This window comes from Pungitius pungitius, chromosome 13 (assembly GCF_949316345.1).
Source record: "Pungitius pungitius chromosome 13, fPunPun2.1, whole genome shotgun sequence".
In the NCBI taxonomy this organism is placed as follows: domain Eukaryota; kingdom Metazoa; phylum Chordata; class Actinopteri; order Perciformes; family Gasterosteidae; genus Pungitius; species Pungitius pungitius.
In genome coordinates, this window is record NC_084912.1 from 3,020,314 (window position 1) to 3,034,541 (window position 14,228).

Consider the following 14,228-nt stretch of genomic DNA (forward strand, 5'->3'; position numbering starts at 1 on the left):
TATATTGGTGAAATAACAAGTCAATAGAGGCTCTGTGGCTTAGTTGGTCAAAGTGCCTGTCTAGTAAACAGGAGATCCTGGGTTCAAATCCCAGCGGTGCCTAGACCACTTTGGTTTGTTAACTTTTTCTTAATAGTTCTATCTTTGTTGAGAAGAAATATACAATATATATTGGTGGAATAACAAGTCAATAGAGGCTCCGTGGCTTAGTTGGTCAAAGTGCCTGTCTAGTAAACAGGAGATCCTGGGTTCAAATCCCAGCGGTGCCTTGACCCCTGTGGTTGTCTACATTTTCTAAATATTTCCAACTTTCTCAACAATACTTCAACAATATATATCGGTGGAAAAACAAGTCAAGAGAGGCGCTGTGGCTTAGTTGGTCAAAGTGCCTGTCTAGTAAACAGGAGATCCTGTGTTCAAATCCCAGCGGTGCCTAGACCCCTGTGGTTGTCTGCTTTTTCTAAATTATTCCAACTTTGTTGAGTAGAAATGAACAATATATATTGGTGGAAAAACAAGGAAATAGAGGCTCCGTGGCTTAGTTGGTCAAAGTGCCTGTCTTGTAAACAGGAGATCCTGGGTTCAAATCCCAGCAGTGCCTTGACGCCTGTGGTTGTCTACATTTTCTAAATATTTCCAACTTTCTCAACAATAATTCAACAATATATATCGGTGGAAAAACAAGTCAAGAGAGGCGCTGTGGCTTAGTTGGTCAAAGTGCCTGTCTAGTAAACAGGAGATCCTGGGTTCAAATCCCAGCGGTGCCTAGACCCCTGTGGTTGTCTGCTTTTTCTAAATTATTCCAACTTTGTTGAGTAGAAATGAACAATATATATTGGTAGAAAAACAAGGAAATAGAGGCGCTGTGGCTTAGTTGGTCAAAGTGCCTGTCTTGTAAACAGGAGATCCTCGGTTCAAATCCCAGCAGTGCCTTAACCTCTGAACTTGTCCTTTTCATTTCAATGATTCCACCTTTAATACATATCAAATTATACTTTTGTGAATTCCAATTTTTTAAATGTAGCAATACTAAAGGTTTTCTTTAGATTATGATCCCTGACAAGGGCTCCGTGGCTTAGTTGGTCAAAGTGCCTGTCTAGTAAACAGGAGATCCTGGGTTCAAATCCCAGCGGTGCCTAGACCCCTGTGGTTGTCTGCATTTTCTTAATAGTTCTATCTTTGTTGAGTAGAAATATACAATATATATTGTTGAAATAACAAGTCAATAGAGGCTCTGTGGCTTAGTTGGTCAAAGTGCCTGTCTAGTAAACAGGAGATCCTGGGTTCAAATCCCAGCGGTGCCTAGACCACTTTGGTTTGTTAACTTTTTCTTAATAGTTCTATCTTTGTTGAGAAGAAATATACAATATATATTGGTGGAATAACAAGTCAATAGAGGCTCCGTGGCTTAGTTGGTCAAAGTGCCTGTCTAGTAAACAGGAGATCCTGGGTTTGAATCCCAGCGGTCCCTAGACCCCTGTGGTTGTCTGCTTTTTCTTAATAGTTCTATCTTTGTTGAGTAGAAATATACAATATATATTGGTGGAATAACAAGTCAATAAAGGCTCTGTGGCTTAGTTGGTCAAAGCGCCTGTTTCGTAAACAGGAGATCCTGGGTTCGAATCCCAGCGGTGCCTTAACCTCTGAACTTGTCCTTTTCATTTCAATGATTCCACCTTTAATACATATCAAATTATACTTTTGTGAATTCCAATTTTTTAAATTTAGCAATACTAAAGGTTTTCTTTAGATTATGATCCCTGACAAGGGCTCTGTGGCTTAGTTGGTCAAAGCGCCTGTTTCGTAAACAGGAGATCCTGGTTTCAAATCCCAGCGGGGCCTTCCTTCCTTATAGCAAACATTAGGATTCCAAAATGCCACATCTATGACTGAGAATGCCAGTTATTGGAAAAAGACTACTTGTCAAAAGGTCTGTCTTGAAACAAAGGGATCTTGTTCAAATCCCAGCGGTACCTTGTAGCTGTAAGCATTTTCTTAATAATTCCAACTTTGCTGTATTGAATCAAACAATATATATTGCTGGAAATACAACCAAATAGAGGCTCCGTGGCTTAGTTGGTCAAAGTGCCTGTCTTGTAAACAGGAGATCCTGGGTTCAAATCCCAGCGGTGCCTTAACCCCTGTGGTTGTCTACATTTTCTAAATATTTCCAACTTTCTCAACAATAATTCAACAATATATATTGGTGGAAAAACATGTCAAGAGAGGCGCTGTGGCTTAGTTGGTCAAAGTGCCTGTCTAGTAAACAGGAGATCCTGGGTTCAAATCCCAGCGGTGCCTAGACCGCTGTGGTTGTCTGCTTTTTCTTAATAGTTCTATCTTTGTTGAGTAGAAATATACAATATATATTGGTGGAATAACAAGTCAATAGAGGCTCCGTGGCTTAGTTGGTCAAAGTGCCTGTCTAGTAAACAGGAGATCCTGGGTTCAAATCCCAGCGGTGCCTAGACCCCTGTGGTTGTCTGCTTTTTCTAAATTATTCCAACTTTGTTGAGTAGAAATGAACAATATATATTGGTGGAAAAACAAGGAAATAGAGGCGCTGTGGCTTAGTTGGTCAAAGTGCCTGTCTTGTAAACAGGAGATCCTGTGTTCGAATCCCAGCGGTGCCTAGACCCTGTGGTTGTCTGCTATTTCTTAATAGTTCTATCTTTGTTGAGTAGAAATATACAATATATATTGGTGGAATAACAAGTCAATAGAGGCTCCGTGGCTTAGTTGGTCAAAGTGCCTGTCTTGTAAACAGGAGATCCTGGGTTCAAATCCCAGCGGTGCCTAGACCCCTGTGGTTGTCTGCATTTTCTTAATAGTTCTATCTTTGTTGAGTAGAAATATACAATATATATTGGTGAAATAACAAGTCAATAGAGGCTCTGTGGCTTAGTTGGTCAAAGTGCCTGTCTAGTAAACAGGAGATCCTGGGTTCAAATCCCAGCGGTGCCTAGACCACTTTGGTTTGTTAACTTTTTCTTAATAGTTCTATCTTTGTTGAGAAGAAATATACAATATATATTGGTGGAATAACAAGTCAATAGAGGCTCCGTGGCTTAGTTGGTCAAAGTGCCTGTCTAGTAAACAGGAGATCCTGGGTTCAAATCCCAGCGGTGCCTTGACCCCTGTGGTTGTCTACATTTTCTAAATATTTCCAACTTTCTCAACAATACTTCAACAATATATATCGGTGGAAAAACAAGTCAAGAGAGGCGCTGTGGCTTAGTTGGTCAAAGTGCCTGTCTAGTAAACAGGAGATCCTGTGTTCAAATCCCAGCGGTGCCTAGACCCCTGTGGTTGTCTGCTTTTTCTAAATTATTCCAACTTTGTTGAGTAGAAATGAACAATATATATTGGTGGAAAAACAAGGAAATAGAGGCTCCGTGGCTTAGTTGGTCAAAGTGCCTGTCTTGTAAACAGGAGATCCTGGGTTCAAATCCCAGCAGTGCCTTGACGCCTGTGGTTGTCTACATTTTCTAAATATTTCCAACTTTCTCAACAATAATTCAACAATATATATCGGTGGAAAAACAAGTCAAGAGAGGCGCTGTGGCTTAGTTGGTCAAAGTGCCTGTCTAGTAAACAGGAGATCCTGGGTTCAAATCCCAGCGGTGCCTAGACCCCTGTGGTTGTCTGCTTTTTCTAAATTATTCCAACTTTGTTGAGTAGAAATGAACAATATATATTGGTAGAAAAACAAGGAAATAGAGGCGCTGTGGCTTAGTTGGTCAAAGTGCCTGTCTTGTAAACAGGAGATCCTCGGTTCGAATCCCAGCAGTGCCTTAACCTCTGAACTTGTCATTTTCATTTCAATGATTCCACCTTTAATACATATCAAATTATACTTTTGTGAATTCCAATTTTTTAAATGTAGCAATACTAAAGGTTTTCTTTAGATTATGATCCCTGACAAGGGCTCCGTGGCTTAGTTGGTCAAAGTGCCTGTCTAGTAAACAGGAGATCCTGGGTTCAAATCCCAGCGGTGCCTAGACCCCTGTGGTTGTCTGCATTTTCTTAATAGTTCTATCTTTGTTGAGTAGAAATATACAATATATATTGTTGAAATAACAAGTCAATAGAGGCTCTGTGGCTTAGTTGGTCAAAGTGCCTGTCTAGTAAACAGGAGATCCTGGGTTCAAATCCCAGCGGTGCCTAGACCACTTTGGTTTGTTAACTTTTTCTTAATAGTTCTATCTTTGTTGAGAAGAAATATACAATATATATTGGTGGAAAAAACAAGTCAATAGAGGCTCCGTGGCTTAGTTGGTCAAAGTGCCTGTCTAGTAAACAGGAGATCCTGGGTTTGAATCCCAGCGGTCCCTAGACCCCTGTGGTTGTCTGCTTTTTCTTAATAGTTCTATCTTTGTTGAGTAGAAATATACAATATATATCGGTGGAAAAACAAGTCAAGAGAGGCGCTGTGGCTTAGTTGGTCAAAGTGCCTGTCTAGTAAACAGGAGATCCTGAGTTCAAATCCCAGCGGTGCCTTAACCTCTGAACTTGTCCTTTTCATTTCAATGATTCCACCTTTAATACATATCAAATTATACTTTTGTGAATTCCAATTTTTTAAATGTAGCAATACTAAAGGTTTTCTTTAGATTATGATCCCTGACAAAAGCTCTGTGGCTTAGTTGGTCAAAGCGCCTGTTTCGTAAACAGGAGATCCTGGGTTCAAATCCCAGCGGGGCCTTCCTTCCTTATAGCAAACATTAGGATTCCAAAATGCCACATCTATGACTGAGAATGCCAGTTATTGGAAAAAGATTACTTGTCATAAGGTCTGTCTTGAAACAAAGGGATCTTGTTCAAATCCCAGCGGTACCTTGTAGCTGTAAGCATTTTCTTAATAATTCCAACTTTGCTGTATTGAATCAAACAATATATATTGCTGGAAATACAACCAAATAGAGGCTCCGTGGCTTAGTTGGTCAAAGTGCCTGTCTTGTAAACAGGAGATCCTGGGTTCAAATCCCAGCGGTGCCTTGACCCCAGTGGTTGTCTACATTTTCTAAATATTTCCAACTTTCTCAACAATAATTCAACAATATATATTGGTGGAAAAACAAGTCAAGAGAGGCGCTGTGGCTTAGTTGGTCAAAGTGCCTGTCTTGTAAACAGGAGATCCTGGGTTCAAATCCCAGCGGTGCCTTGACCCCAGTGGTTGTCTACATTTTCTAAATATTTCCAACTTTCTCAACAATAATTCAACAATATATATTGGTGGAAAAACAAGTCAAGAGAGGCGCTGTGGCTTAGTTGGTCAAAGTGCCTGTCTAGTAAACAGGAGATCCTGGGTTCAAATCCCAGCGGTGCCTAGACCCCTGTGGTTGTCTGCATTTTCTTAATAGTTCTATCTTTGTTGAGTAGAAATATACAATATATATTGGTGGAACAACAAGTCAATAAAGGCTCTGTGGCTTAGTTGGTCAAAGCGCCTGTTTCGTAAACAGGAGATCCTGGGTTCAAATCCCAGCGGTGCCTAGACCACTTTGGTTTGTTAACTTTTTCTTAATAGTTCTATCTTTGTTGAGAAGAAATATACAATATATATTGGTGGAATAACAAGTCAATAGAGGCTCCGTGGCTTAGTTGGTCAAAGTGCCTGTCTAGTAAACAGGAGATCCTGGGTTCAAATCCCAGCGGTGCCTTGACCCCTGTGGTTGTCTACATTTTCTAAATATTTCCAACTTTCTCAACAATAATTCAACAATATATATCGGTGGAAAAACAAGTCAAGAGTGGCGCTGTGGCTTAGTTGGTCAAAGTGCCTGTCTAGTAAACAGGAGATCCTGGGTTCAAATCCCAGCGGTGCCTAGACCCCTGTGGTTGTCTGCTTTTTCTAAATTATTCCAACTTTGTTGAGTAGAAATGAACAATATATATTGGTGGAAAAACAAGGAAATAGCGGCGCTGTGGCTTAGTTGGTCAAAGTGCCTGTCTTGTAAACAGGAGATCCTGGGTTCGAATCCCAGCGGTGCCTTAACCCCTGAAGTTGTCCTTTTCATTTCAATGATTCCACCTTTAATACATATCACATTTTACTTTTGTGAATTCCAATTTTTTTAATGTAGCAATACTAAAGGTTTTCTTTAGATTATGATCCCTGACAAGGGCTCTGTGGCTTAGTTGGTCAAAGCGCCTGTTTCGTAAACAGGAGATCCTGGGTTCAAATCCCAGCGGGGCCTCCCTTCCTTATAGCAAACATTAGGATTCCAAAATGCCACATCTATGACTGAGATTGCCAGTTATTGGAAAAAGACTACTTGTCATAAGGTCTGTCTTGAAACAAAGGGATCTTGTTCAAATCCCAGCGGTACCTTGTAGCTGTAAGCATTTTCTCAATAATTCCAACTTTGCTGTATTGAATCAAACAATATATATTGCTGGAAATACAAGCAAATAGAGGCTCCGTGGCTTAGTTGGTCAAAGTGCCTGTCTTGTAAACAGGAGATCCTGGGTTCAAATCCCAGCGGTGCCTTGACCCCTGTGGTTGTCTACATTTTCTAAATATTTCCAACTTTCTCAACAATAATTCAACAATATATATCGGTGGAAAAACAAGTCAAGAGAGGCGCTGTGGCTTAGTTGGTCAAAGTGCCTGTCTAGTAAACAGGAGATCCTGGGTTCAAATCCCAGCGGTGCCTTGACCCCAGTGGTTGTCTACATTTTCTAAATATTTCCAACTTTCTCAACAATAATTCAACAATATATATTGGTGGAAAAACAAGTCAAGAGAGGCGCTGTGGCTTAGTTGGTCAAAGTGCCTGTCTAGTAAACAGGAGATCCTGGGTTCAAATCCCAGCGGTGCCTAGACCCCTGTGGTTGTCTGCATTTTCTTAATAGTTCTATCTTTGTTGAGTAGAAATATACAATATATATTGGTGAAATAACAAGTCAATAGAGGCTCTGTGGCTTAGTTGGTCAAAGTGCCTGTCTAGTAAACAGGAGATCCTGGGTTCAAATCCCAGCGGTGCCTAGACCCCTGTGGTTGTCTGCTTTTTCTAAATTATTCCAACTTTGTTGAGTAGAAATGAACAATATATATTGGTGGAAAAACAAGGAAATAGAGGCGCTGTGGCTTAGTTGGTCAAAGTGCCTGTCTTGTAAACAGGAGATCCTGTGTTCGAATCCCAGCGGTGCCTAGACCCTGTGGTTGTCTGCTATTTCTTAATAGTTCTATCTTTGTTGAGTAGAAATATACAATATATATTGGTGGAATAACAAGTCAATAGAGGCTCCGTGGCTTAGTTGGTCAAAGTGCCTGTCTTGTAAACAGGAGATCCTGGGTTCAAATCCCAGCGGTGCCTAGACCCCTGTGGTTGTCTGCATTTTCTTAATAGTTCTATCTTTGTTGAGTAGAAATATACAATATATATTGGTGAAATAACAAGTCAATAGAGGCTCTGTGGCTTAGTTGGTCAAAGTGCCTGTCTAGTAAACAGGAGATCCTGGGTTCAAATCCCAGCGGTGCCTAGACCACTTTGGTTTGTTAACTTTTTCTTAATAGTTCTATCTTTGTTGAGAAGAAATATACAATATATATTGGTGGAATAACAAGTCAATAGAGGCTCCGTGGCTTAGTTGGTCAAAGTGCCTGTCTAGTAAACAGGAGATCCTGGGTTCAAATCCCAGCGGTGCCTTGACCCCTGTGGTTGTCTACATTTTCTAAATATTTCCAACTTTCTCAACAATACTTCAACAATATATATCGGTGGAAAAACAAGTCAAGAGAGGCGCTGTGGCTTAGTTGGTCAAAGTGCCTGTCTAGTAAACAGGAGATCCTGTGTTCAAATCCCAGCGGTGCCTAGACCCCTGTGGTTGTCTGCTTTTTCTAAATTATTCCAACTTTGTTGAGTAGAAATGAACAATATATATTGGTGGAAAAACAAGGAAATAGAGGCTCCGTGGCTTAGTTGGTCAAAGTGCCTGTCTTGTAAACAGGAGACCCTGGGTTCAAATCCCAGCAGTGCCTTGACGCCTGTGGTTGTCTACATTTTCTAAATATTTCCAACTTTCTCAACAATAATTCAACAATATATATCGGTGGAAAAACAAGTCAAGAGAGGCGCTGTGGCTTAGTTGGTCAAAGTGCCTGTCTAGTAAACAGGAGATCCTGGGTTCAAATCCCAGCGGTGCCTAGACCCCTGTGGTTGTCTGCTTTTTCTAAATTATTCCAACTTTGTTGAGTAGAAATGAACAATATATATTGGTAGAAAAACAAGGAAATAGAGGCGCTGTGGCTTAGTTGGTCAAAGTGCCTGTCTTGTAAACAGGAGATCCTCGGTTCGAATCCCAGCAGTGCCTTAACCTCTGAACTTGTCCTTTTCATTTCAATGATTCCACCTTTAATACATATCAAATTATACTTTTGTGAATTCCAATTTTTTAAATGTAGCAATACTAAAGGTTTTCTTTAGATTATGATCCCTGACAAGGGCTCCGTGGCTTAGTTGGTCAAAGTGCCTGTCTAGTAAACAGGAGATCCTGGGTTCAAATCCCAGCGGTGCCTAGACCCCTGTGGTTGTCTGCATTTTCTTAATAGTTCTATCTTTGTTGAGTAGAAATATACAATATATATTGGTGGAATAACAAGTCAATAAAGGCTCTGTGGCTTAGTTGGTCAAAGCGCCTGTTTCGTAAACAGGAGATCCTGGGTTCGAATCCCAGCGGTGCCTTAACCTCTGAACTTGTCCTTTTCATTTCAATGATTCCACCTTTAATACATATCAAATTATACTTTTGTGAATTCCAATTTTTTAAATTTAGCAATACTAAAGGTTTTCTTTAGATTATGATCCCTGACAAGGGCTCTGTGGCTTAGTTGGTCAAAGCGCCTGTTTCGTAAACAGGAGATCCTGGTTTCAAATCCCAGCGGGGCCTTCCTTCCTTATAGCAAACATTAGGATTCCAAAATGCCACATCTATGACTGAGAATGCCAGTTATTGGAAAAAGACTACTTGTCAAAAGGTCTGTCTTGAAACAAAGGGATCTTGTTCAAATCCCAGCGGTACCTTGTAGCTGTAAGCATTTTCTTAATAATTCCAACTTTGCTGTATTGAATCAAACAATATATATTGCTGGAAATACAACCAAATAGAGGCTCCGTGGCTTAGTTGGTCAAAGTGCCTGTCTTGTAAACAGGAGATCCTGGGTTCAAATCCCAGCGGTGCCTTAACCCCTGTGGTTGTCTACATTTTCTAAATATTTCCAACTTTCTCAACAATAATTCAACAATATATATTGGTGGAAAAACATGTCAAGAGAGGCGCTGTGGCTTAGTTGGTCAAAGTGCCTGTCTAGTAAACAGGAGATCCTGGGTTCAAATCCCAGCGGTGCCTAGACCGCTGTGGTTGTCTGCTTTTTCTTAATAGTTCTATCTTTGTTGAGTAGAAATATACAATATATATTGGTGGAATAACAAGTCAATAGAGGCTCCGTGGCTTAGTTGGTCAAAGTGCCTGTCTAGTAAACAGGAGATCCTGGGTTCAAATCCCAGCGGTGCCTAGACCCCTGTGGTTGTCTGCTTTTTCTAAATTATTCCAACTTTGTTGAGTAGAAATGAACAATATATATTGGTGGAAAAACAAAGAAATAGAGGCGCTGTGGCTTAGTTGGTCAAAGTGCCTGTCTTGTAAACAGGAGATCCTGTGTTCGAATCCCAGCGGTGCCTAGACCCTGTGGTTGTCTGCTATTTCTTAATAGTTCTATCTTTGTTGAGTAGAAATATACAATATATATTGGTGGAATAACAAGTCAATAGAGGCTCCGTGGCTTAGTTGGTCAAAGTGCCTGTCTTGTAAACAGGAGATCCTGGGTTCAAATCCCAGCGGTGCCTTGACCCCAGTGGTTGTCTACTTTTTCTTAATAGTTCTATCTTTGTTGAGTAGAAATATACAATATATATTGTTGAAATAACAAGTCAATAGAGGCTCTGTGGCTTAGTTGGTCAAAGTGCCTGTCTAGTAAACAGGAGATCCTGGGTTCAAATCCCAGCGGTGCCTAGACCACTTTGGTTTGTTAACTTTTTCTTAATAGTTCTATCTTTGTTGAGAAGAAATATACAATATATATTGGTGGAATAACAAGTCAATAGAGGCTCCGTGGCTTAGTTGGTCAAAGTGCCTGTCTAGTAAACAGGAGATCCTGGGTTTGAATCCCAGCGGTGCCTAGACCCCTGTGGTTGTCTGCTTTTTCTTAATAGTTCTATCTTTGTTGAGTAGAAATATACAATATATATTGGTGGAATAACAAGTCAATAAAGGCTCTGTGGCTTAGTTGGTCAAAGCGCCTGTTTCGTAAACAGGAGATCCTGGGTTCAAATCCCAGCGGTGCCTAGACCCCTTTGGTTTGTTAACTTTTTCTTAATAGTTCTATCTTTGTTGAGTAGAAATATACAATATATATTGGTGGAATACCAAGTCAATAGAGGCTCCGTGGCTTAGTTGGTCAAAGTGCCTGTCTTGTAAACAGGAGATCCTGGGTTCGAATCCCAGCGGTGCCTTAACCTCTGAACTTGTCCTTTTCATTTCAATGATTCCACCTTTAATACATATCAAATTATACTTTTGTGAATTCCAATTTTTTAAATTTAGCAATACTAAAGGTTTTCTTTAGATTATGATCCCTGACAAGGGCTCTGTGGCTTAGTTGGTCAAAGCGCCTGTTTCGTAAACAGGAGATCCTGGGTTCAAATCCCAGCGGGGCCTTCCTTCCTTATAGCAAACATTAGGATTCCAAAATGCCACATCTATGACTGAGAATGCCAGTTATTGGAAAAAGACTACTTGTCAAAAGGTCTGTCTTGAAACAAAGGGATCTTGTTCAAATCCCAGCGGTACCTTGTAGCTGTAAGCATTTTCTTAATAATTCCAACTTTGCTGTATTGAATCAAACAATATATATTGCTGGAAATACAACCAAATAGAGGCTCCGTGGCTTAGTTGGTCAAAGTGCCTGTCTTGTAAACAGGAGATCCTGGGTTCAAATCCCAGCGGTGCCTTAACCCCTGTGGTTGTCTACATTTTCTAAATATTTCCAACTTTCTCAACAATAATTCAACAATATATATTGGTGGAAAAACATGTCAAGAGAGGCGCTGTGGCTTAGTTGGTCAAAGTGCCTGTCTAGTAAACAGGAGATCCTGGGTTCAAATCCCAGCGGTGCCTAGACCGCTGTGGTTGACTGCTTTTTCTTAATAGTTCTATCTTTGTTGAGTAGAAATATACAATATATATTGGTGGAATAACAAGTCAATAGAGGCTCCGTGGCTTAGTTGGTCAAAGTGCCTGTCTAGTAAACAGGAGATCCTGGGTTCAAATCCCAGCGGTGCCTAGACCCCTGTGGTTGTCTACTTTTTCTAAATTATTCCAACTTTGTTGAGTAGAAATGAACAATATATATTGGTTGAAAAACAAGGAAATAGAGGCGCTGTGGCTTAGTTGGTCAAAGTGCCTGTCTTGTAAACAGGAGATCCTGTGTTCGAATCCCAGCGGTGCCTAGACCCTGTGGTTGTCTGCTATTTCTTAATAGTTCTATCTTTGTTGAGTAGAAATATACAATATATATTGGTGGAATAACAAGTCAATAGAGGCTCCGTGGCTTAGTTGGTCAAAGTGCCTGTCTAGTAAACAGGAGATCCTGGGTTCGAATCCCAGCGGTGCCTAGACCCCTGTGGTTGTCTGCTTTTTCTTAATAGGTCTATCTTTGTTGAGTAGAAATATACAATATATATTGGTGGAATAACAATTCAATAGAGGCTCCGTGGCTTAGTTGGTCAAAGCGCCTGTTTCGTAAACAGGCGATCCTGGGTTCAAATCCCAGCGGGGCCTTCCTTCCTTATAGCAAACATTAGGATTCCAAAATGCCACATCTATGACTGAGAATGCCAGTTATTGGAAAAAGACTACTTGTCAAAAGGTCTGTCTTGAAACAAAGGGATCTTGTTCAAATCCCAGCGGTACCTTGTAGCTGTAAGCATTTTCTTAATAATTCCAACTTTGCTGTATTGAATCAAACAATATATATTGCTGGAAATACAACCAAATAGAGGCTCCGTGGCTTAGTTGGTCAAAGTGCCTGTCTTGTAAACAGGAGATCCTGGGTTCAAATCCCAGCGGTGCCTTAACCCCTGTGGTTGTCTACATTTTCTAAATATTTCCAACTTTCTCAACAATAGTTCAACAATATATATTGGTGGAAAAACATGTCAAGAGAGGCGCTGTGGCTTAGTTGGTCAAAGTGCCTGTCTAGTAAACAGGAGATCCTGGGTTCAAATCCCAGCGGTGCCTAGACCGCTGTGGTTGTCTGCTTTTTCTTAATAGTTCTATCTTTGTTGAGTAGAAATATACAATATATATTGGTGGAATAACAAGTCAATAGAGGCTCCGTGGCTTAGTTGGTCAAAGTGCCTGTCTAGTAAACAGGAGATCCTGGGTTCAAATCCCAGCGGTGCCTAGACCCCTGTGGTTGTCTGATTTTTCTAAATTATTCCAACTTTGTTGAGTAGAAATGAACAATATATATTGGTGGAAAAACAAGGAAATAGAGGCGCTGTGGCTTAGTTGGTCAAAGTGCCTGTCTTGTAAACAGGAGATCCTGTGTTCGAATCCCAGCGGTGCCTAGACCCTGTGGTTGTCTGCTATTTCTTAATAGTTCTATCTTTGTTGAGTAGAAATATACAATATATATTGGTGGAATAACAAGTCAATAGAGGCTCCGTGGCTTAGTTGGTCAAAGTGCCTGTCTAGTAAACAGGAGATCCTGGGTTCGAACCCCAGCGGTGCCTAGACCCCTGTGGTTGTCTGCTTTTTCTTAATAGGTCTATCTTTGTTGAGTAGAAATATACAATAAATATTGGTGGAATAACAATTCAATAGAGGCTCCGTGGCTTAGTTGGTCAAAGCGCCTGTTTCGTAAACAGGAGATCCTGGGTTCAAATCCCAGCGGTGCCTAGACCACTTTTGTTTGTTAACTTTTTCTTAATAGTTCTATCTTTGTTGAGAAGAAATATACAATATATATTGGTGGAATAACAAGTCAATAGAGGCTCCGTGGCTTAGTTGGTCAAAGTGCCTGTCGAGTAAACAGGAGATCCTGGGTTCAAATCCCAGCGGTGCCTAGACCCCTGTGGTTGTCTGCATTTTCTTAATAGTTCTATCTTTGTTGAGTAGAAATATACAATATATATTGTTGAAATAACAAGTCAATAGAGGCTCTGTGGCTTAGTTGGTCAAAGTGCCTGTCTAGTAAACAGGAGATCCTGGGTTCAAATCCCAGCGGTGCCTAGACCACTTTGGTTTGTTAACTTTTTCTTAATAGTTCTATCTTTGTTGAGAAGAAATATACAATATATATCGGTGGAAAAACAAGTCAAGAGAGGCGCTGTGGCTTAGTTGGTCAAAGTGCCTGTCTAGTAAACAGGAGATCCTGGGTTCAAATCCCAGCGGTGCCTAGACCCCAGTGGTTGTCTGCTTTTTCTAAATTATTCCAACTTTGTTGAGTAGAAATGAACAATATATATTGGTGGAAAAACAAGGAAATAGAGGCGCTGTGGCTTAGTTGGTCAAAGTGCCTGTCTTGTAAACAGGAGATCCTGGGTTCGAATCCCAGCAGTGCCTTAACCTCTGAACTTGTCCTTTTCATTTCAATGATTCCACCTTTAATACATATCAAATTATACTTTTGTGAATTCCAATTTTTTAAATGTAGCAATACTAAAGGTTTTCTTTAGATTATGATCCCTGACAAGGGCTCTGTGGCTTAGTTGGTCAAAGCGCCTGTTTCGTAAACAGGAGATCCTGGGTTCAAATCCCAGCGGTGCCTAGACCCCTTTGGTTTGTTAACTTTTTCTTAATAGTTCTATCTTTGTTGAGTAGAAATATACAATATATATTGGTGGAATACCAAGTCAATAGAGGCTCCGTGGCTTAGTTGGTCAAAGTGCCTGTCTTGTAAACAGGAGATCCTTGGTTCGAATCCCAGCGGTGCCTTAACCTCTGAACTTGTCCTTTTCATTTCAATGATTCCACCTTTAATACATATCAAATTATACTTTTGTGAATTCCAATTTTTTAAATTTAGCAATACTAAAGGTTTTCTTTAGATTATGATCCCTGACAAGGGCTCTGTGGCTTAGTTGGTCAAAGCGCCTGTTTCGTAAACAGGAGATCCTGGGTTCAAATCCCAGCGGGGCCTTCCTTCCTTATAGCAAACA

General features: G+C 40.5%; 79 non-coding genes across 79 annotated transcripts; all 79 read left to right on the top strand.

The window, feature by feature from the left end:
* Positions 1 to 28: 28 nt before the first annotated feature.
* On the top strand, positions 29 to 102 carry trnat-agu (transfer RNA threonine (anticodon AGU)). Its single transcript has one exon. It is a non-coding gene; the product is annotated as a tRNA-Thr (tRNA).
* Positions 103 to 195: 93 nt separating this feature from the next.
* On the top strand, positions 196 to 269 carry trnat-agu (transfer RNA threonine (anticodon AGU)). The gene has a single exon. It is a non-coding gene; the product is annotated as a tRNA-Thr (tRNA).
* A 92-nt stretch (positions 270 to 361) lies between these two features.
* trnat-agu (transfer RNA threonine (anticodon AGU)) lies at positions 362 to 435 on the top strand. Its single transcript has one exon. It is a non-coding gene; the product is annotated as a tRNA-Thr (tRNA).
* A 92-nt stretch (positions 436 to 527) lies between these two features.
* trnat-ugu (transfer RNA threonine (anticodon UGU)) lies at positions 528 to 601 on the top strand. The gene has a single exon. It is a non-coding gene; the product is annotated as a tRNA-Thr (tRNA).
* A 92-nt stretch (positions 602 to 693) lies between these two features.
* On the top strand, positions 694 to 767 carry trnat-agu (transfer RNA threonine (anticodon AGU)). Its single transcript has one exon. It is a non-coding gene; the product is annotated as a tRNA-Thr (tRNA).
* A 92-nt stretch (positions 768 to 859) lies between these two features.
* trnat-ugu (transfer RNA threonine (anticodon UGU)) lies at positions 860 to 933 on the top strand. Its single transcript has one exon. It is a non-coding gene; the product is annotated as a tRNA-Thr (tRNA).
* A 131-nt stretch (positions 934 to 1,064) lies between these two features.
* Positions 1,065 to 1,138, top strand: trnat-agu (transfer RNA threonine (anticodon AGU)). Its single transcript has one exon. It is a non-coding gene; the product is annotated as a tRNA-Thr (tRNA).
* A 92-nt stretch (positions 1,139 to 1,230) lies between these two features.
* Positions 1,231 to 1,304, top strand: trnat-agu (transfer RNA threonine (anticodon AGU)). Its single transcript has one exon. It is a non-coding gene; the product is annotated as a tRNA-Thr (tRNA).
* Positions 1,305 to 1,397: 93 nt separating this feature from the next.
* Positions 1,398 to 1,471, top strand: trnat-agu (transfer RNA threonine (anticodon AGU)). The gene has a single exon. It is a non-coding gene; the product is annotated as a tRNA-Thr (tRNA).
* A 92-nt stretch (positions 1,472 to 1,563) lies between these two features.
* Positions 1,564 to 1,637, top strand: trnat-cgu (transfer RNA threonine (anticodon CGU)). Its single transcript has one exon. It is a non-coding gene; the product is annotated as a tRNA-Thr (tRNA).
* Positions 1,638 to 1,768: 131 nt separating this feature from the next.
* trnat-cgu (transfer RNA threonine (anticodon CGU)) lies at positions 1,769 to 1,842 on the top strand. Its single transcript has one exon. It is a non-coding gene; the product is annotated as a tRNA-Thr (tRNA).
* A 219-nt stretch (positions 1,843 to 2,061) lies between these two features.
* On the top strand, positions 2,062 to 2,135 carry trnat-ugu (transfer RNA threonine (anticodon UGU)). The gene has a single exon. It is a non-coding gene; the product is annotated as a tRNA-Thr (tRNA).
* Positions 2,136 to 2,227: 92 nt separating this feature from the next.
* On the top strand, positions 2,228 to 2,301 carry trnat-agu (transfer RNA threonine (anticodon AGU)). Its single transcript has one exon. It is a non-coding gene; the product is annotated as a tRNA-Thr (tRNA).
* A 92-nt stretch (positions 2,302 to 2,393) lies between these two features.
* trnat-agu (transfer RNA threonine (anticodon AGU)) lies at positions 2,394 to 2,467 on the top strand. The gene has a single exon. It is a non-coding gene; the product is annotated as a tRNA-Thr (tRNA).
* A 92-nt stretch (positions 2,468 to 2,559) lies between these two features.
* On the top strand, positions 2,560 to 2,633 carry trnat-ugu (transfer RNA threonine (anticodon UGU)). The gene has a single exon. It is a non-coding gene; the product is annotated as a tRNA-Thr (tRNA).
* Positions 2,634 to 2,724: 91 nt separating this feature from the next.
* trnat-ugu (transfer RNA threonine (anticodon UGU)) lies at positions 2,725 to 2,798 on the top strand. Its single transcript has one exon. It is a non-coding gene; the product is annotated as a tRNA-Thr (tRNA).
* A 92-nt stretch (positions 2,799 to 2,890) lies between these two features.
* Positions 2,891 to 2,964, top strand: trnat-agu (transfer RNA threonine (anticodon AGU)). Its single transcript has one exon. It is a non-coding gene; the product is annotated as a tRNA-Thr (tRNA).
* Positions 2,965 to 3,057: 93 nt separating this feature from the next.
* On the top strand, positions 3,058 to 3,131 carry trnat-agu (transfer RNA threonine (anticodon AGU)). Its single transcript has one exon. It is a non-coding gene; the product is annotated as a tRNA-Thr (tRNA).
* Positions 3,132 to 3,223: 92 nt separating this feature from the next.
* On the top strand, positions 3,224 to 3,297 carry trnat-agu (transfer RNA threonine (anticodon AGU)). Its single transcript has one exon. It is a non-coding gene; the product is annotated as a tRNA-Thr (tRNA).
* A 92-nt stretch (positions 3,298 to 3,389) lies between these two features.
* trnat-ugu (transfer RNA threonine (anticodon UGU)) lies at positions 3,390 to 3,463 on the top strand. Its single transcript has one exon. It is a non-coding gene; the product is annotated as a tRNA-Thr (tRNA).
* A 92-nt stretch (positions 3,464 to 3,555) lies between these two features.
* On the top strand, positions 3,556 to 3,629 carry trnat-agu (transfer RNA threonine (anticodon AGU)). The gene has a single exon. It is a non-coding gene; the product is annotated as a tRNA-Thr (tRNA).
* A 92-nt stretch (positions 3,630 to 3,721) lies between these two features.
* On the top strand, positions 3,722 to 3,795 carry trnat-ugu (transfer RNA threonine (anticodon UGU)). The gene has a single exon. It is a non-coding gene; the product is annotated as a tRNA-Thr (tRNA).
* A 131-nt stretch (positions 3,796 to 3,926) lies between these two features.
* On the top strand, positions 3,927 to 4,000 carry trnat-agu (transfer RNA threonine (anticodon AGU)). Its single transcript has one exon. It is a non-coding gene; the product is annotated as a tRNA-Thr (tRNA).
* Positions 4,001 to 4,092: 92 nt separating this feature from the next.
* Positions 4,093 to 4,166, top strand: trnat-agu (transfer RNA threonine (anticodon AGU)). The gene has a single exon. It is a non-coding gene; the product is annotated as a tRNA-Thr (tRNA).
* Positions 4,167 to 4,260: 94 nt separating this feature from the next.
* Positions 4,261 to 4,334, top strand: trnat-agu (transfer RNA threonine (anticodon AGU)). Its single transcript has one exon. It is a non-coding gene; the product is annotated as a tRNA-Thr (tRNA).
* Positions 4,335 to 4,426: 92 nt separating this feature from the next.
* Positions 4,427 to 4,500, top strand: trnat-agu (transfer RNA threonine (anticodon AGU)). The gene has a single exon. It is a non-coding gene; the product is annotated as a tRNA-Thr (tRNA).
* Positions 4,501 to 4,631: 131 nt separating this feature from the next.
* On the top strand, positions 4,632 to 4,705 carry trnat-cgu (transfer RNA threonine (anticodon CGU)). Its single transcript has one exon. It is a non-coding gene; the product is annotated as a tRNA-Thr (tRNA).
* A 219-nt stretch (positions 4,706 to 4,924) lies between these two features.
* Positions 4,925 to 4,998, top strand: trnat-ugu (transfer RNA threonine (anticodon UGU)). Its single transcript has one exon. It is a non-coding gene; the product is annotated as a tRNA-Thr (tRNA).
* A 92-nt stretch (positions 4,999 to 5,090) lies between these two features.
* trnat-ugu (transfer RNA threonine (anticodon UGU)) lies at positions 5,091 to 5,164 on the top strand. Its single transcript has one exon. It is a non-coding gene; the product is annotated as a tRNA-Thr (tRNA).
* A 92-nt stretch (positions 5,165 to 5,256) lies between these two features.
* Positions 5,257 to 5,330, top strand: trnat-agu (transfer RNA threonine (anticodon AGU)). The gene has a single exon. It is a non-coding gene; the product is annotated as a tRNA-Thr (tRNA).
* Positions 5,331 to 5,422: 92 nt separating this feature from the next.
* trnat-cgu (transfer RNA threonine (anticodon CGU)) lies at positions 5,423 to 5,496 on the top strand. Its single transcript has one exon. It is a non-coding gene; the product is annotated as a tRNA-Thr (tRNA).
* A 93-nt stretch (positions 5,497 to 5,589) lies between these two features.
* trnat-agu (transfer RNA threonine (anticodon AGU)) lies at positions 5,590 to 5,663 on the top strand. The gene has a single exon. It is a non-coding gene; the product is annotated as a tRNA-Thr (tRNA).
* A 92-nt stretch (positions 5,664 to 5,755) lies between these two features.
* On the top strand, positions 5,756 to 5,829 carry trnat-agu (transfer RNA threonine (anticodon AGU)). Its single transcript has one exon. It is a non-coding gene; the product is annotated as a tRNA-Thr (tRNA).
* A 92-nt stretch (positions 5,830 to 5,921) lies between these two features.
* Positions 5,922 to 5,995, top strand: trnat-ugu (transfer RNA threonine (anticodon UGU)). The gene has a single exon. It is a non-coding gene; the product is annotated as a tRNA-Thr (tRNA).
* Positions 5,996 to 6,126: 131 nt separating this feature from the next.
* Positions 6,127 to 6,200, top strand: trnat-cgu (transfer RNA threonine (anticodon CGU)). Its single transcript has one exon. It is a non-coding gene; the product is annotated as a tRNA-Thr (tRNA).
* A 219-nt stretch (positions 6,201 to 6,419) lies between these two features.
* trnat-ugu (transfer RNA threonine (anticodon UGU)) lies at positions 6,420 to 6,493 on the top strand. Its single transcript has one exon. It is a non-coding gene; the product is annotated as a tRNA-Thr (tRNA).
* A 92-nt stretch (positions 6,494 to 6,585) lies between these two features.
* On the top strand, positions 6,586 to 6,659 carry trnat-agu (transfer RNA threonine (anticodon AGU)). Its single transcript has one exon. It is a non-coding gene; the product is annotated as a tRNA-Thr (tRNA).
* A 92-nt stretch (positions 6,660 to 6,751) lies between these two features.
* trnat-agu (transfer RNA threonine (anticodon AGU)) lies at positions 6,752 to 6,825 on the top strand. Its single transcript has one exon. It is a non-coding gene; the product is annotated as a tRNA-Thr (tRNA).
* A 92-nt stretch (positions 6,826 to 6,917) lies between these two features.
* On the top strand, positions 6,918 to 6,991 carry trnat-agu (transfer RNA threonine (anticodon AGU)). The gene has a single exon. It is a non-coding gene; the product is annotated as a tRNA-Thr (tRNA).
* A 92-nt stretch (positions 6,992 to 7,083) lies between these two features.
* Positions 7,084 to 7,157, top strand: trnat-ugu (transfer RNA threonine (anticodon UGU)). Its single transcript has one exon. It is a non-coding gene; the product is annotated as a tRNA-Thr (tRNA).
* A 91-nt stretch (positions 7,158 to 7,248) lies between these two features.
* Positions 7,249 to 7,322, top strand: trnat-ugu (transfer RNA threonine (anticodon UGU)). The gene has a single exon. It is a non-coding gene; the product is annotated as a tRNA-Thr (tRNA).
* A 92-nt stretch (positions 7,323 to 7,414) lies between these two features.
* trnat-agu (transfer RNA threonine (anticodon AGU)) lies at positions 7,415 to 7,488 on the top strand. The gene has a single exon. It is a non-coding gene; the product is annotated as a tRNA-Thr (tRNA).
* Positions 7,489 to 7,581: 93 nt separating this feature from the next.
* trnat-agu (transfer RNA threonine (anticodon AGU)) lies at positions 7,582 to 7,655 on the top strand. Its single transcript has one exon. It is a non-coding gene; the product is annotated as a tRNA-Thr (tRNA).
* Positions 7,656 to 7,747: 92 nt separating this feature from the next.
* On the top strand, positions 7,748 to 7,821 carry trnat-agu (transfer RNA threonine (anticodon AGU)). Its single transcript has one exon. It is a non-coding gene; the product is annotated as a tRNA-Thr (tRNA).
* A 92-nt stretch (positions 7,822 to 7,913) lies between these two features.
* Positions 7,914 to 7,987, top strand: trnat-ugu (transfer RNA threonine (anticodon UGU)). The gene has a single exon. It is a non-coding gene; the product is annotated as a tRNA-Thr (tRNA).
* Positions 7,988 to 8,079: 92 nt separating this feature from the next.
* trnat-agu (transfer RNA threonine (anticodon AGU)) lies at positions 8,080 to 8,153 on the top strand. The gene has a single exon. It is a non-coding gene; the product is annotated as a tRNA-Thr (tRNA).
* A 92-nt stretch (positions 8,154 to 8,245) lies between these two features.
* Positions 8,246 to 8,319, top strand: trnat-ugu (transfer RNA threonine (anticodon UGU)). The gene has a single exon. It is a non-coding gene; the product is annotated as a tRNA-Thr (tRNA).
* Positions 8,320 to 8,450: 131 nt separating this feature from the next.
* On the top strand, positions 8,451 to 8,524 carry trnat-agu (transfer RNA threonine (anticodon AGU)). The gene has a single exon. It is a non-coding gene; the product is annotated as a tRNA-Thr (tRNA).
* Positions 8,525 to 8,616: 92 nt separating this feature from the next.
* Positions 8,617 to 8,690, top strand: trnat-cgu (transfer RNA threonine (anticodon CGU)). Its single transcript has one exon. It is a non-coding gene; the product is annotated as a tRNA-Thr (tRNA).
* A 131-nt stretch (positions 8,691 to 8,821) lies between these two features.
* trnat-cgu (transfer RNA threonine (anticodon CGU)) lies at positions 8,822 to 8,895 on the top strand. Its single transcript has one exon. It is a non-coding gene; the product is annotated as a tRNA-Thr (tRNA).
* Positions 8,896 to 9,114: 219 nt separating this feature from the next.
* trnat-ugu (transfer RNA threonine (anticodon UGU)) lies at positions 9,115 to 9,188 on the top strand. The gene has a single exon. It is a non-coding gene; the product is annotated as a tRNA-Thr (tRNA).
* A 92-nt stretch (positions 9,189 to 9,280) lies between these two features.
* On the top strand, positions 9,281 to 9,354 carry trnat-agu (transfer RNA threonine (anticodon AGU)). Its single transcript has one exon. It is a non-coding gene; the product is annotated as a tRNA-Thr (tRNA).
* A 92-nt stretch (positions 9,355 to 9,446) lies between these two features.
* Positions 9,447 to 9,520, top strand: trnat-agu (transfer RNA threonine (anticodon AGU)). The gene has a single exon. It is a non-coding gene; the product is annotated as a tRNA-Thr (tRNA).
* Positions 9,521 to 9,612: 92 nt separating this feature from the next.
* trnat-ugu (transfer RNA threonine (anticodon UGU)) lies at positions 9,613 to 9,686 on the top strand. Its single transcript has one exon. It is a non-coding gene; the product is annotated as a tRNA-Thr (tRNA).
* A 91-nt stretch (positions 9,687 to 9,777) lies between these two features.
* Positions 9,778 to 9,851, top strand: trnat-ugu (transfer RNA threonine (anticodon UGU)). Its single transcript has one exon. It is a non-coding gene; the product is annotated as a tRNA-Thr (tRNA).
* A 92-nt stretch (positions 9,852 to 9,943) lies between these two features.
* trnat-agu (transfer RNA threonine (anticodon AGU)) lies at positions 9,944 to 10,017 on the top strand. Its single transcript has one exon. It is a non-coding gene; the product is annotated as a tRNA-Thr (tRNA).
* A 93-nt stretch (positions 10,018 to 10,110) lies between these two features.
* Positions 10,111 to 10,184, top strand: trnat-agu (transfer RNA threonine (anticodon AGU)). Its single transcript has one exon. It is a non-coding gene; the product is annotated as a tRNA-Thr (tRNA).
* Positions 10,185 to 10,276: 92 nt separating this feature from the next.
* trnat-cgu (transfer RNA threonine (anticodon CGU)) lies at positions 10,277 to 10,350 on the top strand. Its single transcript has one exon. It is a non-coding gene; the product is annotated as a tRNA-Thr (tRNA).
* A 93-nt stretch (positions 10,351 to 10,443) lies between these two features.
* trnat-ugu (transfer RNA threonine (anticodon UGU)) lies at positions 10,444 to 10,517 on the top strand. The gene has a single exon. It is a non-coding gene; the product is annotated as a tRNA-Thr (tRNA).
* Positions 10,518 to 10,648: 131 nt separating this feature from the next.
* trnat-cgu (transfer RNA threonine (anticodon CGU)) lies at positions 10,649 to 10,722 on the top strand. Its single transcript has one exon. It is a non-coding gene; the product is annotated as a tRNA-Thr (tRNA).
* Positions 10,723 to 10,941: 219 nt separating this feature from the next.
* Positions 10,942 to 11,015, top strand: trnat-ugu (transfer RNA threonine (anticodon UGU)). Its single transcript has one exon. It is a non-coding gene; the product is annotated as a tRNA-Thr (tRNA).
* A 92-nt stretch (positions 11,016 to 11,107) lies between these two features.
* On the top strand, positions 11,108 to 11,181 carry trnat-agu (transfer RNA threonine (anticodon AGU)). The gene has a single exon. It is a non-coding gene; the product is annotated as a tRNA-Thr (tRNA).
* Positions 11,182 to 11,273: 92 nt separating this feature from the next.
* Positions 11,274 to 11,347, top strand: trnat-agu (transfer RNA threonine (anticodon AGU)). Its single transcript has one exon. It is a non-coding gene; the product is annotated as a tRNA-Thr (tRNA).
* Positions 11,348 to 11,439: 92 nt separating this feature from the next.
* trnat-ugu (transfer RNA threonine (anticodon UGU)) lies at positions 11,440 to 11,513 on the top strand. Its single transcript has one exon. It is a non-coding gene; the product is annotated as a tRNA-Thr (tRNA).
* Positions 11,514 to 11,604: 91 nt separating this feature from the next.
* Positions 11,605 to 11,678, top strand: trnat-agu (transfer RNA threonine (anticodon AGU)). Its single transcript has one exon. It is a non-coding gene; the product is annotated as a tRNA-Thr (tRNA).
* A 92-nt stretch (positions 11,679 to 11,770) lies between these two features.
* trnat-cgu (transfer RNA threonine (anticodon CGU)) lies at positions 11,771 to 11,844 on the top strand. Its single transcript has one exon. It is a non-coding gene; the product is annotated as a tRNA-Thr (tRNA).
* A 219-nt stretch (positions 11,845 to 12,063) lies between these two features.
* On the top strand, positions 12,064 to 12,137 carry trnat-ugu (transfer RNA threonine (anticodon UGU)). Its single transcript has one exon. It is a non-coding gene; the product is annotated as a tRNA-Thr (tRNA).
* Positions 12,138 to 12,229: 92 nt separating this feature from the next.
* trnat-agu (transfer RNA threonine (anticodon AGU)) lies at positions 12,230 to 12,303 on the top strand. Its single transcript has one exon. It is a non-coding gene; the product is annotated as a tRNA-Thr (tRNA).
* A 92-nt stretch (positions 12,304 to 12,395) lies between these two features.
* Positions 12,396 to 12,469, top strand: trnat-agu (transfer RNA threonine (anticodon AGU)). The gene has a single exon. It is a non-coding gene; the product is annotated as a tRNA-Thr (tRNA).
* A 92-nt stretch (positions 12,470 to 12,561) lies between these two features.
* Positions 12,562 to 12,635, top strand: trnat-ugu (transfer RNA threonine (anticodon UGU)). The gene has a single exon. It is a non-coding gene; the product is annotated as a tRNA-Thr (tRNA).
* A 91-nt stretch (positions 12,636 to 12,726) lies between these two features.
* On the top strand, positions 12,727 to 12,800 carry trnat-agu (transfer RNA threonine (anticodon AGU)). The gene has a single exon. It is a non-coding gene; the product is annotated as a tRNA-Thr (tRNA).
* A 92-nt stretch (positions 12,801 to 12,892) lies between these two features.
* trnat-cgu (transfer RNA threonine (anticodon CGU)) lies at positions 12,893 to 12,966 on the top strand. Its single transcript has one exon. It is a non-coding gene; the product is annotated as a tRNA-Thr (tRNA).
* Positions 12,967 to 13,059: 93 nt separating this feature from the next.
* Positions 13,060 to 13,133, top strand: trnat-agu (transfer RNA threonine (anticodon AGU)). Its single transcript has one exon. It is a non-coding gene; the product is annotated as a tRNA-Thr (tRNA).
* Positions 13,134 to 13,225: 92 nt separating this feature from the next.
* trnat-agu (transfer RNA threonine (anticodon AGU)) lies at positions 13,226 to 13,299 on the top strand. The gene has a single exon. It is a non-coding gene; the product is annotated as a tRNA-Thr (tRNA).
* A 93-nt stretch (positions 13,300 to 13,392) lies between these two features.
* On the top strand, positions 13,393 to 13,466 carry trnat-agu (transfer RNA threonine (anticodon AGU)). Its single transcript has one exon. It is a non-coding gene; the product is annotated as a tRNA-Thr (tRNA).
* A 92-nt stretch (positions 13,467 to 13,558) lies between these two features.
* On the top strand, positions 13,559 to 13,632 carry trnat-ugu (transfer RNA threonine (anticodon UGU)). The gene has a single exon. It is a non-coding gene; the product is annotated as a tRNA-Thr (tRNA).
* Positions 13,633 to 13,763: 131 nt separating this feature from the next.
* Positions 13,764 to 13,837, top strand: trnat-cgu (transfer RNA threonine (anticodon CGU)). Its single transcript has one exon. It is a non-coding gene; the product is annotated as a tRNA-Thr (tRNA).
* Positions 13,838 to 13,930: 93 nt separating this feature from the next.
* trnat-ugu (transfer RNA threonine (anticodon UGU)) lies at positions 13,931 to 14,004 on the top strand. The gene has a single exon. It is a non-coding gene; the product is annotated as a tRNA-Thr (tRNA).
* A 131-nt stretch (positions 14,005 to 14,135) lies between these two features.
* On the top strand, positions 14,136 to 14,209 carry trnat-cgu (transfer RNA threonine (anticodon CGU)). Its single transcript has one exon. It is a non-coding gene; the product is annotated as a tRNA-Thr (tRNA).
* The last annotated feature ends 19 nt before the right edge of the window (positions 14,210 to 14,228 follow it).